Source organism: Anomaloglossus baeobatrachus, unplaced genomic scaffold (assembly GCF_048569485.1).
Source record: "Anomaloglossus baeobatrachus isolate aAnoBae1 unplaced genomic scaffold, aAnoBae1.hap1 Scaffold_4142, whole genome shotgun sequence".
NCBI classification, from domain to species: domain Eukaryota; kingdom Metazoa; phylum Chordata; class Amphibia; order Anura; family Aromobatidae; genus Anomaloglossus; species Anomaloglossus baeobatrachus.
Window position 1 is genome coordinate 26,845 of NW_027443478.1, and position 17,283 is coordinate 44,127.

Sequence of the window (17,283 nt, forward strand, 5' to 3'; positions counted from 1 at the left end):
TAGCGCTGCTGCCTAGAAAACAAGCTGCGCAGAAGAAGTTGTTCTTTGGGTGGGAGGGTGGGCTAGTGGAAGGAGGGGGCAATCTCTTTTTTTCCCGGGTGGTAGGGGGATGACAGGAGAAGGGAAGCGGGTGGTGAGAAAGGTACAGAGGGCAGGGTTTGGGGGCTGGGAAGGAAAGGGAAAAGATTAGGGTTTGGGGATGATGAAAGGGCTTTCTACGGGTAAGGATGGCAAAGGGTGGCAGTGACGGAAAGTCAGGCAACCTGTCCTGTCCGTCTTTTTGTATCGTGAATTGGAAAGACTGCAAGGGGGAGGGGAGTTGCTTGCGCCCTAAAGGAGGAGTTATTCAGATTCATTGCAGTGGGCGGCGGCTGCAAAACGCACCATTCTTCTTGTTTTTGCTCTGCAAAGCAGCCTTTTCAAGGGTTGGCTTGGGTGACAAAATGTCTTGTGTAGGCGTGGGTTTGTCTCCCTCTCGCTCTCTCTCCCTAAGATGTGTCCGGCATAGGCCAGGGTGCCACTCGAGGCCCAAACCAATTCTGGTTATCGCTTCTCGGCCTTTTGGCTAAGATCAAGTGTAGTATCTGTTCTTATCAGTTTAATATCTGATACGTCCCCTATCTGGGGACCATATATTAAATGGATTTTTAGAACAGGGAGATGGAAAAAGAGCTTGCTCTGTCCACTCCACGCATTGACCTGGTATTGCAGTACCTCCAGGAACGGTGCACCCCTTCTTAACCCAGTTTCCAAAAGCAGAACTCGATTCACCTGATTCATATTAGCCCGATTAGCGAATTGAAATGAATTTTTATCTAACACACTTTTTACTTGCTTTATTCATCCAAATAGCAAACTCATCACCACTCAACTTCACCAACTCTGCTATGTCCCGTGCAGTATCTTGTTGTCAGTCTAATCTAGATCATGTGTAATTGAATGGAATAGATCCCTTTTGGACAAAGTGGAGTCAGATGCTGCAGTGACCACAGGTGTGAGAGGATCTACAATTGGCATCTGGTGTTATCTCTCTGCTTCCACTCCAAATAAAGTTACCTGTTGTTACCTGAACGTCAAATACTAAGAATGGGCGGCCTATGAAAGAATTAGTACTTTCATTAAGTATACTAAACCGGCTAATTGGGAATAGACAAACTGTAAAAAGCCCTCTGAGAAAGCCCCTCTCTAACCTTTGTTAGTAAGCTTTTCTGTAGCCTGCCTGTTGATGTATTTTCGGTTTGAACAGTGCACAACATGAAGAGACGGAACACTGGCGGCTTGTCACAATGCCCCCCGATGACATCACAATAGCGCTGCTGCCTAGAAAACAAGCTGCGCAGAAGAAGTTGTTCTTTGGGTGGGAGGGTGGGCTAGTGGAAGGAGGGGGCAATCTCTTTTTTTCCCGGGTGGTAGGGGGATGACAGGAGAAGGGAAGCGGGTGGTGAGAAAGGTACAGAGGGCAGGGTTTGGGGGCTGGGAAGGAAAGGGAAAAGATTAGGGTTTGGGGATGATGAAAGGGCTTTCTACGGGTAAGGATGGCAAAGGGTGGCAGTGACGGAAAGTCAGGCAACCTGTCCTGTCCGTCTTTTTGTATCGTGAATTGGAAAGACTGCAAGGGGGAGGGGAGTTGCTTGCGCCCTAAAGGAGGAGTTATTCAGATTCATTGCAGTGGGCGGCGGCTGCAAAACGCACCATTCTTCTTGTTTTTGCTCTGCAAAGCAGCCTTTTCAAGGGTTGGCTTGGGTGACAAAATGTCTTGTGTAGGCGTGGGTTTGTCTCCCTCTCGCTCTCTCTCCCTAAGATGTGTCCGGCATAGGCCAGGGTGCCACTCGAGGCCCAAACCAATTCTGGTTATCGCTTCTCGGCCTTTTGGCTAAGATCAAGTGTAGTATCTGTTCTTATCAGTTTAATATCTGATACGTCCCCTATCTGGGGACCATATATTAAATGGATTTTTAGAACAGGGAGATGGAAAAAGAGCTTGCTCTGTCCACTCCACGCATTGACCTGGTATTGCAGTACCTCCAGGAACGGTGCACCCCTTCTTAACCCAGTTTCCAAAAGCAGAACTCGATTCACCTGATTCATATTAGCCCGATTAGCGAATTGAAATGAATTTTTATCTAACACACTTTTTACTTGCTTTATTCATCCAAATAGCAAACTCATCACCACTCAACTTCACCAACTCTGCTATGTCCCGTGCAGTATCTTGTTGTCAGTCTAATCTAGATCATGTGTAATTGAATGGAATAGATCCCTTTTGGACAAAGTGGAGTCAGATGCTGCAGTGACCACAGGTGTGAGAGGATCTACAATTGGCATCTGGTGTTATCTCTCTGCTTCCACTCCAAATAAAGTTACCTGTTGTTACCTGAACGTCAAATACTAAGAATGGGCGGCCTATGAAAGAATTAGTACTTTCATTAAGTATACTAAACCGGCTAATTGGGAATAGACAAACTGTAAAAAGCCCTCTGAGAAAGCCCCTCTCTAACCTTTGTTAGTAAGCTTTTCTGTAGCCTGCCTGTTGATGTATTTTCGGTTTGAACAGTGCACAACATGAAGAGACGGAACACTGGCGGCTTGTCACAATGCCCCCCGATGACATCACAATAGCGCTGCTGCCTAGAAAACAAGCTGCGCAGAAGAAGTTGTTCTTTGGGTGGGAGGGTGGGCTAGTGGAAGGAGGGGGCAATCTCTTTTTTTCCCGGGTGGTAGGGGGATGACAGGAGAAGGGAAGCGGGTGGTGAGAAAGGTACAGAGGGCAGGGTTTGGGGGCTGGGAAGGAAAGGGAAAAGATTAGGGTTTGGGGATGATGAAAGGGCTTTCTACGGGTAAGGATGGCAAAGGGTGGCAGTGACGGAAAGTCAGGCAACCTGTCCTGTCCGTCTTTTTGTATCGTGAATTGGAAAGACTGCAAGGGGGAGGGGAGTTGCTTGCGCCCTAAAGGAGGAGTTATTCAGATTCATTGCAGTGGGCGGCGGCTGCAAAACGCACCATTCTTCTTGTTTTTGCTCTGCAAAGCAGCCTTTTCAAGGGTTGGCTTGGGTGACAAAATGTCTTGTGTAGGCGTGGGTTTGTCTCCCTCTCGCTCTCTCTCCCTAAGATGTGTCCGGCATAGGCCAGGGTGCCACTCGAGGCCCAAACCAATTCTGGTTATCGCTTCTCGGCCTTTTGGCTAAGATCAAGTGTAGTATCTGTTCTTATCAGTTTAATATCTGATACGTCCCCTATCTGGGGACCATATATTAAATGGATTTTTAGAACAGGGAGATGGAAAAAGAGCTTGCTCTGTCCACTCCACGCATTGACCTGGTATTGCAGTACCTCCAGGAACGGTGCACCCCTTCTTAACCCAGTTTCCAAAAGCAGAACTCGATTCACCTGATTCATATTAGCCCGATTAGCGAATTGAAATGAATTTTTATCTAACACACTTTTTACTTGCTTTATTCATCCAAATAGCAAACTCATCACCACTCAACTTCACCAACTCTGCTATGTCCCGTGCAGTATCTTGTTGTCAGTCTAATCTAGATCATGTGTAATTGAATGGAATAGATCCCTTTTGGACAAAGTGGAGTCAGATGCTGCAGTGACCACAGGTGTGAGAGGATCTACAATTGGCATCTGGTGTTATCTCTCTGCTTCCACTCCAAATAAAGTTACCTGTTGTTACCTGAACGTCAAATACTAAGAATGGGCGGCCTATGAAAGAATTAGTACTTTCATTAAGTATACTAAACCGGCTAATTGGGAATAGACAAACTGTAAAAAGCCCTCTGAGAAAGCCCCTCTCTAACCTTTGTTAGTAAGCTTTTCTGTAGCCTGCCTGTTGATGTATTTTCGGTTTGAACAGTGCACAACATGAAGAGACGGAACACTGGCGGCTTGTCACAATGCCCCCCGATGACATCACAATAGCGCTGCTGCCTAGAAAACAAGCTGCGCAGAAGAAGTTGTTCTTTGGGTGGGAGGGTGGGCTAGTGGAAGGAGGGGGCAATCTCTTTTTTTCCCGGGTGGTAGGGGGATGACAGGAGAAGGGAAGCGGGTGGTGAGAAAGGTACAGAGGGCAGGGTTTGGGGGCTGGGAAGGAAAGGGAAAAGATTAGGGTTTGGGGATGATGAAAGGGCTTTCTACGGGTAAGGATGGCAAAGGGTGGCAGTGACGGAAAGTCAGGCAACCTGTCCTGTCCGTCTTTTTGTATCGTGAATTGGAAAGACTGCAAGGGGGAGGGGAGTTGCTTGCGCCCTAAAGGAGGAGTTATTCAGATTCATTGCAGTGGGCGGCGGCTGCAAAACGCACCATTCTTCTTGTTTTTGCTCTGCAAAGCAGCCTTTTCAAGGGTTGGCTTGGGTGACAAAATGTCTTGTGTAGGCGTGGGTTTGTCTCCCTCTCGCTCTCTCTCCCTAAGATGTGTCCGGCATAGGCCAGGGTGCCACTCGAGGCCCAAACCAATTCTGGTTATCGCTTCTCGGCCTTTTGGCTAAGATCAAGTGTAGTATCTGTTCTTATCAGTTTAATATCTGATACGTCCCCTATCTGGGGACCATATATTAAATGGATTTTTAGAACAGGGAGATGGAAAAAGAGCTTGCTCTGTCCACTCCACGCATTGACCTGGTATTGCAGTACCTCCAGGAACGGTGCACCCCTTCTTAACCCAGTTTCCAAAAGCAGAACTCGATTCACCTGATTCATATTAGCCCGATTAGCGAATTGAAATGAATTTTTATCTAACACACTTTTTACTTGCTTTATTCATCCAAATAGCAAACTCATCACCACTCAACTTCACCAACTCTGCTATGTCCCGTGCAGTATCTTGTTGTCAGTCTAATCTAGATCATGTGTAATTGAATGGAATAGATCCCTTTTGGACAAAGTGGAGTCAGATGCTGCAGTGACCACAGGTGTGAGAGGATCTACAATTGGCATCTGGTGTTATCTCTCTGCTTCCACTCCAAATAAAGTTACCTGTTGTTACCTGAACGTCAAATACTAAGAATGGGCGGCCTATGAAAGAATTAGTACTTTCATTAAGTATACTAAACCGGCTAATTGGGAATAGACAAACTGTAAAAAGCCCTCTGAGAAAGCCCCTCTCTAACCTTTGTTAGTAAGCTTTTCTGTAGCCTGCCTGTTGATGTATTTTCGGTTTGAACAGTGCACAACATGAAGAGACGGAACACTGGCGGCTTGTCACAATGCCCCCCGATGACATCACAATAGCGCTGCTGCCTAGAAAACAAGCTGCGCAGAAGAAGTTGTTCTTTGGGTGGGAGGGTGGGCTAGTGGAAGGAGGGGGCAATCTCTTTTTTTCCCGGGTGGTAGGGGGATGACAGGAGAAGGGAAGCGGGTGGTGAGAAAGGTACAGAGGGCAGGGTTTGGGGGCTGGGAAGGAAAGGGAAAAGATTAGGGTTTGGGGATGATGAAAGGGCTTTCTACGGGTAAGGATGGCAAAGGGTGGCAGTGACGGAAAGTCAGGCAACCTGTCCTGTCCGTCTTTTTGTATCGTGAATTGGAAAGACTGCAAGGGGGAGGGGAGTTGCTTGCGCCCTAAAGGAGGAGTTATTCAGATTCATTGCAGTGGGCGGCGGCTGCAAAACGCACCATTCTTCTTGTTTTTGCTCTGCAAAGCAGCCTTTTCAAGGGTTGGCTTGGGTGACAAAATGTCTTGTGTAGGCGTGGGTTTGTCTCCCTCTCGCTCTCTCTCCCTAAGATGTGTCCGGCATAGGCCAGGGTGCCACTCGAGGCCCAAACCAATTCTGGTTATCGCTTCTCGGCCTTTTGGCTAAGATCAAGTGTAGTATCTGTTCTTATCAGTTTAATATCTGATACGTCCCCTATCTGGGGACCATATATTAAATGGATTTTTAGAACAGGGAGATGGAAAAAGAGCTTGCTCTGTCCACTCCACGCATTGACCTGGTATTGCAGTACCTCCAGGAACGGTGCACCCCTTCTTAACCCAGTTTCCAAAAGCAGAACTCGATTCACCTGATTCATATTAGCCCGATTAGCGAATTGAAATGAATTTTTATCTAACACACTTTTTACTTGCTTTATTCATCCAAATAGCAAACTCATCACCACTCAACTTCACCAACTCTGCTATGTCCCGTGCAGTATCTTGTTGTCAGTCTAATCTAGATCATGTGTAATTGAATGGAATAGATCCCTTTTGGACAAAGTGGAGTCAGATGCTGCAGTGACCACAGGTGTGAGAGGATCTACAATTGGCATCTGGTGTTATCTCTCTGCTTCCACTCCAAATAAAGTTACCTGTTGTTACCTGAACGTCAAATACTAAGAATGGGCGGCCTATGAAAGAATTAGTACTTTCATTAAGTATACTAAACCGGCTAATTGGGAATAGACAAACTGTAAAAAGCCCTCTGAGAAAGCCCCTCTCTAACCTTTGTTAGTAAGCTTTTCTGTAGCCTGCCTGTTGATGTATTTTCGGTTTGAACAGTGCACAACATGAAGAGACGGAACACTGGCGGCTTGTCACAATGCCCCCCGATGACATCACAATAGCGCTGCTGCCTAGAAAACAAGCTGCGCAGAAGAAGTTGTTCTTTGGGTGGGAGGGTGGGCTAGTGGAAGGAGGGGGCAATCTCTTTTTTTCCCGGGTGGTAGGGGGATGACAGGAGAAGGGAAGCGGGTGGTGAGAAAGGTACAGAGGGCAGGGTTTGGGGGCTGGGAAGGAAAGGGAAAAGATTAGGGTTTGGGGATGATGAAAGGGCTTTCTACGGGTAAGGATGGCAAAGGGTGGCAGTGACGGAAAGTCAGGCAACCTGTCCTGTCCGTCTTTTTGTATCGTGAATTGGAAAGACTGCAAGGGGGAGGGGAGTTGCTTGCGCCCTAAAGGAGGAGTTATTCAGATTCATTGCAGTGGGCGGCGGCTGCAAAACGCACCATTCTTCTTGTTTTTGCTCTGCAAAGCAGCCTTTTCAAGGGTTGGCTTGGGTGACAAAATGTCTTGTGTAGGCGTGGGTTTGTCTCCCTCTCGCTCTCTCTCCCTAAGATGTGTCCGGCATAGGCCAGGGTGCCACTCGAGGCCCAAACCAATTCTGGTTATCGCTTCTCGGCCTTTTGGCTAAGATCAAGTGTAGTATCTGTTCTTATCAGTTTAATATCTGATACGTCCCCTATCTGGGGACCATATATTAAATGGATTTTTAGAACAGGGAGATGGAAAAAGAGCTTGCTCTGTCCACTCCACGCATTGACCTGGTATTGCAGTACCTCCAGGAACGGTGCACCCCTTCTTAACCCAGTTTCCAAAAGCAGAACTCGATTCACCTGATTCATATTAGCCCGATTAGCGAATTGAAATGAATTTTTATCTAACACACTTTTTACTTGCTTTATTCATCCAAATAGCAAACTCATCACCACTCAACTTCACCAACTCTGCTATGTCCCGTGCAGTATCTTGTTGTCAGTCTAATCTAGATCATGTGTAATTGAATGGAATAGATCCCTTTTGGACAAAGTGGAGTCAGATGCTGCAGTGACCACAGGTGTGAGAGGATCTACAATTGGCATCTGGTGTTATCTCTCTGCTTCCACTCCAAATAAAGTTACCTGTTGTTACCTGAACGTCAAATACTAAGAATGGGCGGCCTATGAAAGAATTAGTACTTTCATTAAGTATACTAAACCGGCTAATTGGGAATAGACAAACTGTAAAAAGCCCTCTGAGAAAGCCCCTCTCTAACCTTTGTTAGTAAGCTTTTCTGTAGCCTGCCTGTTGATGTATTTTCGGTTTGAACAGTGCACAACATGAAGAGACGGAACACTGGCGGCTTGTCACAATGCCCCCCGATGACATCACAATAGCGCTGCTGCCTAGAAAACAAGCTGCGCAGAAGAAGTTGTTCTTTGGGTGGGAGGGTGGGCTAGTGGAAGGAGGGGGCAATCTCTTTTTTTCCCGGGTGGTAGGGGGATGACAGGAGAAGGGAAGCGGGTGGTGAGAAAGGTACAGAGGGCAGGGTTTGGGGGCTGGGAAGGAAAGGGAAAAGATTAGGGTTTGGGGATGATGAAAGGGCTTTCTACGGGTAAGGATGGCAAAGGGTGGCAGTGACGGAAAGTCAGGCAACCTGTCCTGTCCGTCTTTTTGTATCGTGAATTGGAAAGACTGCAAGGGGGAGGGGAGTTGCTTGCGCCCTAAAGGAGGAGTTATTCAGATTCATTGCAGTGGGCGGCGGCTGCAAAACGCACCATTCTTCTTGTTTTTGCTCTGCAAAGCAGCCTTTTCAAGGGTTGGCTTGGGTGACAAAATGTCTTGTGTAGGCGTGGGTTTGTCTCCCTCTCGCTCTCTCTCCCTAAGATGTGTCCGGCATAGGCCAGGGTGCCACTCGAGGCCCAAACCAATTCTGGTTATCGCTTCTCGGCCTTTTGGCTAAGATCAAGTGTAGTATCTGTTCTTATCAGTTTAATATCTGATACGTCCCCTATCTGGGGACCATATATTAAATGGATTTTTAGAACAGGGAGATGGAAAAAGAGCTTGCTCTGTCCACTCCACGCATTGACCTGGTATTGCAGTACCTCCAGGAACGGTGCACCCCTTCTTAACCCAGTTTCCAAAAGCAGAACTCGATTCACCTGATTCATATTAGCCCGATTAGCGAATTGAAATGAATTTTTATCTAACACACTTTTTACTTGCTTTATTCATCCAAATAGCAAACTCATCACCACTCAACTTCACCAACTCTGCTATGTCCCGTGCAGTATCTTGTTGTCAGTCTAATCTAGATCATGTGTAATTGAATGGAATAGATCCCTTTTGGACAAAGTGGAGTCAGATGCTGCAGTGACCACAGGTGTGAGAGGATCTACAATTGGCATCTGGTGTTATCTCTCTGCTTCCACTCCAAATAAAGTTACCTGTTGTTACCTGAACGTCAAATACTAAGAATGGGCGGCCTATGAAAGAATTAGTACTTTCATTAAGTATACTAAACCGGCTAATTGGGAATAGACAAACTGTAAAAAGCCCTCTGAGAAAGCCCCTCTCTAACCTTTGTTAGTAAGCTTTTCTGTAGCCTGCCTGTTGATGTATTTTCGGTTTGAACAGTGCACAACATGAAGAGACGGAACACTGGCGGCTTGTCACAATGCCCCCCGATGACATCACAATAGCGCTGCTGCCTAGAAAACAAGCTGCGCAGAAGAAGTTGTTCTTTGGGTGGGAGGGTGGGCTAGTGGAAGGAGGGGGCAATCTCTTTTTTTCCCGGGTGGTAGGGGGATGACAGGAGAAGGGAAGCGGGTGGTGAGAAAGGTACAGAGGGCAGGGTTTGGGGGCTGGGAAGGAAAGGGAAAAGATTAGGGTTTGGGGATGATGAAAGGGCTTTCTACGGGTAAGGATGGCAAAGGGTGGCAGTGACGGAAAGTCAGGCAACCTGTCCTGTCCGTCTTTTTGTATCGTGAATTGGAAAGACTGCAAGGGGGAGGGGAGTTGCTTGCGCCCTAAAGGAGGAGTTATTCAGATTCATTGCAGTGGGCGGCGGCTGCAAAACGCACCATTCTTCTTGTTTTTGCTCTGCAAAGCAGCCTTTTCAAGGGTTGGCTTGGGTGACAAAATGTCTTGTGTAGGCGTGGGTTTGTCTCCCTCTCGCTCTCTCTCCCTAAGATGTGTCCGGCATAGGCCAGGGTGCCACTCGAGGCCCAAACCAATTCTGGTTATCGCTTCTCGGCCTTTTGGCTAAGATCAAGTGTAGTATCTGTTCTTATCAGTTTAATATCTGATACGTCCCCTATCTGGGGACCATATATTAAATGGATTTTTAGAACAGGGAGATGGAAAAAGAGCTTGCTCTGTCCACTCCACGCATTGACCTGGTATTGCAGTACCTCCAGGAACGGTGCACCCCTTCTTAACCCAGTTTCCAAAAGCAGAACTCGATTCACCTGATTCATATTAGCCCGATTAGCGAATTGAAATGAATTTTTATCTAACACACTTTTTACTTGCTTTATTCATCCAAATAGCAAACTCATCACCACTCAACTTCACCAACTCTGCTATGTCCCGTGGCAGTATCTTGTTGTCAGTCTAATCTAGATCATGTGTAATTGAATGGAATAGATCCCTTTTGGACAAAGTGGAGTCAGATGCTGCAGTGACCACAGGTGTGAGAGGATCTACAATTGGCATCTGGTGTTATCTCTCTGCTTCCACTCCAAATAAAGTTACCTGTTGTTACCTGAACGTCAAATACTAAGAATGGGCGGCCTATGAAAGAATTAGTACTTTCATTAAGTATACTAAACCGGCTAATTGGGAATAGACAAACTGTAAAAAGCCCTCTGAGAAAGCCCCTCTCTAACCTTTGTTAGTAAGCTTTTCTGTAGCCTGCCTGTTGATGTATTTTCGGTTTGAACAGTGCACAACATGAAGAGACGGAACACTGGCGGCTTGTCACAATGCCCCCGATGACATCACAATAGCGCTGCTGCCTAGAAAACAAGCTGCGCAGAAGAAGTTGTTCTTTGGGTGGGAGGGTGGGCTAGTGGAAGGAGGGGGCAATCTCTTTTTTTCCCGGGGTGGTAGGGGGATGACAGGAGAAGGGAAGCGGGTGGTGAGAAAGGTACAGAGGGCAGGGTTTGGGGGCTGGGAAGGAAAGGGAAAAGATTAGGTTTGGGGATGATGAAAGGGCTTTCTACGGGGTAAGGATGGCAAAGGGTGGCAGTGACGGAAAGTCAGGCAACCTGTCCTGTCCGTCTTTTTGTATCGTGAATTGGAAAGACTGCAAGGGGGAGGGGAGTTGCTTGCGCCCTAAAGGAGGAGTTATTCAGATTCATTGCAGTGGGCGGCGGCTGCAAAACGCACCATTCTTCTTGTTTTTGCTCTGCAAAGCAGCCTTTTCAAGGGTTGGCTTGGGTGACAAAATGTCTTGTGTAGGCGTGGGTTTGTCTCCCTCTCGCTCTCTCTCCCTAAGATGTGTCCGGCATAGGCCAGGGTGCCACTCGAGGCCCAAACCAATTCTGGTTATCGCTTCTCGGCCTTTTGGCTAAGATCAAGTGTAGTATCTGTTCTTATCAGTTTAATATCTGATACGTCCCCTATCTGGGGACCATATATTAAATGAATTTTTAGAACAGGGAGATGGAAAAAGAGCTTGCTCTGTCCACTCCACGCATTGACCTGGTATTGCAGTACCTCCAGGAACGGTGCACCCCTTCTTAACCCAGTTTCCAAAAGCAGAACTCGATTCACCTGATTCATATTAGCCCGATTAGAGAATTGAAATGAATTTTTATCTAACACACTTTTTACTTGCTTTATTCATCCAAATAGCAAACTCATCACCACTCAACTTCACCAACTCTGCTATGTCCCGTGCAGTATCTTGTTGTCAGTCTAATCTAGATCATGTGTAATTGAATGGAATAGATCCCTTTTGGACAAAGTGGAGTCAGATGCTGCAGTGACCACAGGTGTGAGAGGATCTACAATTGGCATCTGGTGTTATCTCTCTGCTTCCACTCCAAATAAAGTTACCTGTTGTTACCTGAACGTCAAATACTAAGAATGGGCGGCCTATGAAAGAATTAGTACTTTCATTAAGTATACTAAACCGGCTAATTGGGAATAGACAAACTGTAAAAAGCCCTCTGAGAAAGCCCCTCTCTAACCTTTGTTAGTAAGCTTTTCTGTAGCCTGCCTGTTGATGTATTTTCGGTTTGAACAGTGCACAACATGAAGAGACGGAACACTGGCGGCTTGTCACAATGCCCCCCGATGACATCACAATAGCGCTGCTGCCTAGAAAACAAGCTGCGCAGAAGAAGTTGTTCTTTGGGTGGGAGGGTGGGCTAGTGGAAGGAGGGGGCAATCTCTTTTTTTCCCGGGTGGTAGGGGGATGACAGGAGAAGGGAAGCGGGTGGTGAGAAAGGTACAGAGGGCAGGGTTTGGGGGCTGGGAAGGAAAGGGAAAAGATTAGGGTTTGGGGATGATGAAAGGGCTTTCTACGGGTAAGGATGGCAAAGGGTGGCAGTGACGGAAAGTCAGGCAACCTGTCCTGTCCGTCTTTTTGTATCGTGAATTGGAAAGACTGCAAGGGGGAGGGGAGTTGCTTGCGCCCTAAAGGAGGAGTTATTCAGATTCATTGCAGTGGGCGGCGGCTGCAAAACGCACCATTCTTCTTGTTTTTGCTCTGCAAAGCAGCCTTTTCAAGGGTTGGCTTGGGTGACAAAATGTCTTGTGTAGGCGTGGGTTTGTCTCCCTCTCGCTCTCTCTCCCTAAGATGTGTCCGGCATAGGCCAGGGTGCCACTCGAGGCCCAAACCAATTCTGGTTATCGCTTCTCGGCCTTTTGGCTAAGATCAAGTGTAGTATCTGTTCTTATCAGTTTAATATCTGATACGTCCCCTATCTGGGGACCATATATTAAATGGATTTTTAGAACAGGGAGATGGAAAAAGAGCTTGCTCTGTCCACTCCACGCATTGACCTGGTATTGCAGTACCTCCAGGAACGGTGCACCCCTTCTTAACCCAGTTTCCAAAAGCAGAACTCGATTCACCTGATTCATATTAGCCCGATTAGCGAATTGAAATGAATTTTTATCTAACACACTTTTTACTTGCTTTATTCATCCAAATAGCAAACTCATCACCACTCAACTTCACCAACTCTGCTATGTCCCGTGCAGTATCTTGTTGTCAGTCTAATCTAGATCATGTGTAATTGAATGGAATAGATCCCTTTTGGACAAAGTGGAGTCAGATGCTGCAGTGACCACAGGTGTGAGAGGATCTACAATTGGCATCTGGTGTTATCTCTCTGCTTCCACTCCAAATAAAGTTACCTGTTGTTACCTGAACGTCAAATACTAAGAATGGGCGGCCTATGAAAGAATTAGTACTTTCATTAAGTATACTAAACCGGCTAATTGGGAATAGACAAACTGTAAAAAGCCCTCTGAGAAAGCCCCTCTCTAACCTTTGTTAGTAAGCTTTTCTGTAGCCTGCCTGTTGATGTATTTTCGGTTTGAACAGTGCACAACATGAAGAGACGGAACACTGGCGGCTTGTCACAATGCCCCCCGATGACATCACAATAGCGCTGCTGCCTAGAAAACAAGCTGCGCAGAAGAAGTTGTTCTTTGGGTGGGAGGGTGGGCTAGTGGAAGGAGGGGGCAATCTCTTTTTTTCCCGGGTGGTAGGGGGATGACAGGAGAAGGGAAGCGGGTGGTGAGAAAGGTACAGAGGGCAGGGTTTGGGGGCTGGGAAGGAAAGGGAAAAGATTAGGGTTTGGGGATGATGAAAGGGCTTTCTACGGGTAAGGATGGCAAAGGGTGGCAGTGACGGAAAGTCAGGCAACCTGTCCTGTCCGTCTTTTTGTATCGTGAATTGGAAAGACTGCAAGGGGGAGGGGAGTTGCTTGCGCCCTAAAGGAGGAGTTATTCAGATTCATTGCAGTGGGCGGCGGCTGCAAAACGCACCATTCTTCTTGTTTTTGCTCTGCAAAGCAGCCTTTTCAAGGGTTGGCTTGGGTGACAAAATGTCTTGTGTAGGCGTGGGTTTGTCTCCCTCTCGCTCTCTCTCCCTAAGATGTGTCCGGCATAGGCCAGGGTGCCACTCGAGGCCCAAACCAATTCTGGTTATCGCTTCTCGGCCTTTTGGCTAAGATCAAGTGTAGTATCTGTTCTTATCAGTTTAATATCTGATACGTCCCCTATCTGGGGACCATATATTAAATGGATTTTTAGAACAGGGAGATGGAAAAAGAGCTTGCTCTGTCCACTCCACGCATTGACCTGGTATTGCAGTACCTCCAGGAACGGTGCACCCCTTCTTAACCCAGTTTCCAAAAGCAGAACTCGATTCACCTGATTCATATTAGCCCGATTAGCGAATTGAAATGAATTTTTATCTAACACACTTTTTACTTGCTTTATTCATCCAAATAGCAAACTCATCACCACTCAACTTCACCAACTCTGCTATGTCCCGTGCAGTATCTTGTTGTCAGTCTAATCTAGATCATGTGTAATTGAATGGAATAGATCCCTTTTGGACAAAGTGGAGTCAGATGCTGCAGTGACCACAGGTGTGAGAGGATCTACAATTGGCATCTGGTGTTATCTCTCTGCTTCCACTCCAAATAAAGTTACCTGTTGTTACCTGAACGTCAAATACTAAGAATGGGCGGCCTATGAAAGAATTAGTACTTTCATTAAGTATACTAAACCGGCTAATTGGGAATAGACAAACTGTAAAAAGCCCTCTGAGAAAGCCCCTCTCTAACCTTTGTTAGTAAGCTTTTCTGTAGCCTGCCTGTTGATGTATTTTCGGTTTGAACAGTGCACAACATGAAGAGACGGAACACTGGCGGCTTGTCACAATGCCCCCCGATGACATCACAATAGCGCTGCTGCCTAGAAAACAAGCTGCGCAGAAGAAGTTGTTCTTTGGGTGGGAGGGTGGGCTAGTGGAAGGAGGGGGCAATCTCTTTTTTTCCCGGGTGGTAGGGGGATGACAGGAGAAGGGAAGCGGGTGGTGAGAAAGGTACAGAGGGCAGGGTTTGGGGGCTGGGAAGGAAAGGGAAAAGATTAGGGTTTGGGGATGATGAAAGGGCTTTCTACGGGTAAGGATGGCAAAGGGTGGCAGTGACGGAAAGTCAGGCAACCTGTCCTGTCCGTCTTTTTGTATCGTGAATTGGAAAGACTGCAAGGGGGAGGGGAGTTGCTTGCGCCCTAAAGGAGGAGTTATTCAGATTCATTGCAGTGTGGCGGCGGCTGCAAAACGCACCATTCTTCTTGTTTTTGCTCTGCAAAGCAGCCTTTTCAAGGGTTGGCTTGGGTGACAAAATGTCTTGTGTAGGCGTGGGTTTGTCTCCCTCTCGCTCTCTCTCCCTAAGATGTGTCCGGCATAGGCCAGGGTGCCACTCGAGGCCCAAACCAATTCTGGTTATCGCTTCTCGGCCTTTTGGCTAAGATCAAGTGTAGTATCTGTTCTTATCAGTTTAATATCTGATACGTCCCCTATCTGGGGACCATATATTAAATGGATTTTTAGAACAGGGAGATGGAAAAAGAGCTTGCTCTGTCCACTCCACGCATTGACCTGGTATTGCAGTACCTCCAGGAACGGTGCACCCCTTCTTAACCCAGTTTCCAAAAGCAGAACTCGATTCACCTGATTCATATTAGCCCGATTAGCGAATTGAAATGAATTTTTATCTAACACACTTTTTACTTGCTTTATTCATCCAAATAGCAAACTCATCACCACTCAACTTCACCAACTCTGCTATGTCCCGTGCAGTATCTTGTTGTCAGTCTAATCTAGATCATGTGTAATTGAATGGAATAGATCCCTTTTGGACAAAGTGGAGTCAGATGCTGCAGTGACCACAGGTGTGAGAGGATCTACAATTGGCATCTGGTGTTATCTCTCTGCTTCCACTCCAAATAAAGTTACCTGTTGTTACCTGAACGTCAAATACTAAGAATGGGCGGCCTATGAAAGAATTAGTACTTTCATTAAGTATACTAAACCGGCTAATTGGGAATAGACAAACTGTAAAAAGCCCTCTGAGAAAGCCCCTCTCTAACCTTTGTTAGTAAGCTTTTCTGTAGCCTGCCTGTTGATGTATTTTCGGTTTGAACAGTGCACAACATGAAGAGACGGAACACTGGCGGCTTGTCACAATGCCCCCCGATGACATCACAATAGCGCTGCTGCCTAGAAAACAAGCTGCGCAGAAGAAGTTGTTCTTTGGGTGGGAGGGTGGGCTAGTGGAAGGAGGGGGCAATCTCTTTTTTTCCCGGGTGGTAGGGGGATGACAGGAGAAGGGAAGCGGGTGGTGAGAAAGGTACAGAGGGCAGGGTTTGGGGGCTGGGAAGGAAAGGGAAAAGATTAGGGTTTGGGGATGATGAAAGGGCTTTCTACGGGTAAGGATGGCAAAGGGTGGCAGTGACGGAAAGTCAGGCAACCTGTCCTGTCCGTCTTTTTGTATCGTGAATTGGAAAGACTGCAAGGGGGAGGGGAGTTGCTTGCGCCCTAAAGGAGGAGTTATTCAGATTCATTGCAGTGGGCGGCGGCTGCAAAACGCACCATTCTTCTTGTTTTTGCTCTGCAAAGCAGCCTTTTCAAGGGTTGGCTTGGGTGACAAAATGTCTTGTGTAGGCGTGGGTTTGTCTCCCTCTCGCTCTCTCTCCCTAAGATGTGTCCGGCATAGGCCAGGGTGCCACTCGAGGCCCAAACCAATTCTGGTTATCGCTTCTCGGCCTTTTGGCTAAGATCAAGTGTAGTATCTGTTCTTATCAGTTTAATATCTGATACGTCCCCTATCTGGGGACCATATATTAAATGGATTTTTAGAACAGGGAGATGGAAAAAGAGCTTGCTCTGTCCACTCCACGCATTGACCTGGTATTGCAGTACCTCCAGGAACGGTGCACCCCTTCTTAACCCAGTTTCCAAAAGCAGAACTCGATTCACCTGATTCATATTAGCCCGATTAGCGAATTGAAATGAATTTTTATCTAACACACTTTTTACTTGCTTTATTCATCCAAATAGCAAACTCATCACCACTCAACTTCACCAACTCTGCTATGTCCCGTGCAGTATCTTGTTGTCAGTCTAATCTAGATCATGTGTAATTGAATGGAATAGATCCCTTTTGGACAAAGTGGAGTCAGATGCTGCAGTGACCACAGGTGTGAGAGGATCTACAATTGGCATCTGGTGTTATCTCTCTGCTTCCACTCCAAATAAAGTTACCTGTTGTTACCTGAACGTCAAATACTAAGAATGGGCGGCCTATGAAAGAATTAGTACTTTCATTAAGTATACTAAACCGGCTAATTGGGAATAGACAAACTGTAAAAAGCCCTCTGAGAAAGCCCCTCTCTAACCTTTGTTAGTAAGCTTTTCTGTAGCCTGCCTGTTGATGTATTTTCGGTTTGAACAGTGCACAACATGAAGAGACGGAACACTGGCGGCTTGTCACAATGCCCCCCGATGACATCACAATAGCGCTGCTGCCTAGAAAACAAGCTGCGCAGAAGAAGTTGTTCTTTGGGTGGGAGGGTGGGCTAGTGGAAGGAGGGGGCAATCTCTTTTTTTCCCGGGTGGTAGGGGGATGACAGGAGAAGGGAAGCGGGTGGTGAGAAAGGTACAGAGGGCAGGGTTTGGGGGCTGGGAAGGAAAGGGAAAAGATTAGGGTTTGGGGATGATGAAAGGGCTTTCTACGGGTAAGGATGGCAAAGGGTGGCAGTGACGGAAAGTCAGGCAACCTGTCCTGTCCGTC

The 17,283-nt window shown here is 46.8% G+C and overlaps 13 non-coding genes across 13 annotated transcripts; all 13 read left to right on the forward strand.

Moving 5' to 3' along the window:
• Positions 1 to 545: 545 nt before the first annotated feature.
• LOC142277944 (U2 spliceosomal RNA) lies at positions 546 to 736 on the forward strand. The gene has a single exon (XR_012741029.1). It is a non-coding gene; the product is annotated as a U2 spliceosomal RNA (small nuclear RNA).
• Positions 737 to 1,853: 1,117 nt separating this feature from the next.
• On the forward strand, positions 1,854 to 2,044 carry LOC142277946 (U2 spliceosomal RNA). Its single transcript, XR_012741030.1, has one exon. It is a non-coding gene; the product is annotated as a U2 spliceosomal RNA (small nuclear RNA).
• A 1,117-nt stretch (positions 2,045 to 3,161) lies between these two features.
• Positions 3,162 to 3,352, forward strand: LOC142277947 (U2 spliceosomal RNA). Its single transcript, XR_012741031.1, has one exon. It is a non-coding gene; the product is annotated as a U2 spliceosomal RNA (small nuclear RNA).
• Positions 3,353 to 4,469: 1,117 nt separating this feature from the next.
• On the forward strand, positions 4,470 to 4,660 carry LOC142277948 (U2 spliceosomal RNA). Its single transcript, XR_012741032.1, has one exon. It is a non-coding gene; the product is annotated as a U2 spliceosomal RNA (small nuclear RNA).
• Positions 4,661 to 5,777: 1,117 nt separating this feature from the next.
• Positions 5,778 to 5,968, forward strand: LOC142277949 (U2 spliceosomal RNA). Its single transcript, XR_012741033.1, has one exon. It is a non-coding gene; the product is annotated as a U2 spliceosomal RNA (small nuclear RNA).
• Positions 5,969 to 7,085: 1,117 nt separating this feature from the next.
• Positions 7,086 to 7,276, forward strand: LOC142277950 (U2 spliceosomal RNA). Its single transcript, XR_012741034.1, has one exon. It is a non-coding gene; the product is annotated as a U2 spliceosomal RNA (small nuclear RNA).
• Positions 7,277 to 8,393: 1,117 nt separating this feature from the next.
• LOC142277952 (U2 spliceosomal RNA) lies at positions 8,394 to 8,584 on the forward strand. The gene has a single exon (XR_012741035.1). It is a non-coding gene; the product is annotated as a U2 spliceosomal RNA (small nuclear RNA).
• Positions 8,585 to 9,701: 1,117 nt separating this feature from the next.
• LOC142277953 (U2 spliceosomal RNA) lies at positions 9,702 to 9,892 on the forward strand. The gene has a single exon (XR_012741036.1). It is a non-coding gene; the product is annotated as a U2 spliceosomal RNA (small nuclear RNA).
• Positions 9,893 to 11,010: 1,118 nt separating this feature from the next.
• LOC142277931 (U2 spliceosomal RNA) lies at positions 11,011 to 11,201 on the forward strand. The gene has a single exon (XR_012741017.1). It is a non-coding gene; the product is annotated as a U2 spliceosomal RNA (small nuclear RNA).
• Positions 11,202 to 12,318: 1,117 nt separating this feature from the next.
• LOC142277954 (U2 spliceosomal RNA) lies at positions 12,319 to 12,509 on the forward strand. Its single transcript, XR_012741037.1, has one exon. It is a non-coding gene; the product is annotated as a U2 spliceosomal RNA (small nuclear RNA).
• A 1,117-nt stretch (positions 12,510 to 13,626) lies between these two features.
• On the forward strand, positions 13,627 to 13,817 carry LOC142277955 (U2 spliceosomal RNA). Its single transcript, XR_012741038.1, has one exon. It is a non-coding gene; the product is annotated as a U2 spliceosomal RNA (small nuclear RNA).
• A 1,118-nt stretch (positions 13,818 to 14,935) lies between these two features.
• Positions 14,936 to 15,126, forward strand: LOC142277957 (U2 spliceosomal RNA). Its single transcript, XR_012741040.1, has one exon. It is a non-coding gene; the product is annotated as a U2 spliceosomal RNA (small nuclear RNA).
• A 1,117-nt stretch (positions 15,127 to 16,243) lies between these two features.
• On the forward strand, positions 16,244 to 16,434 carry LOC142277958 (U2 spliceosomal RNA). Its single transcript, XR_012741041.1, has one exon. It is a non-coding gene; the product is annotated as a U2 spliceosomal RNA (small nuclear RNA).
• Positions 16,435 to 17,283: the final 849 nt, after the last annotated feature.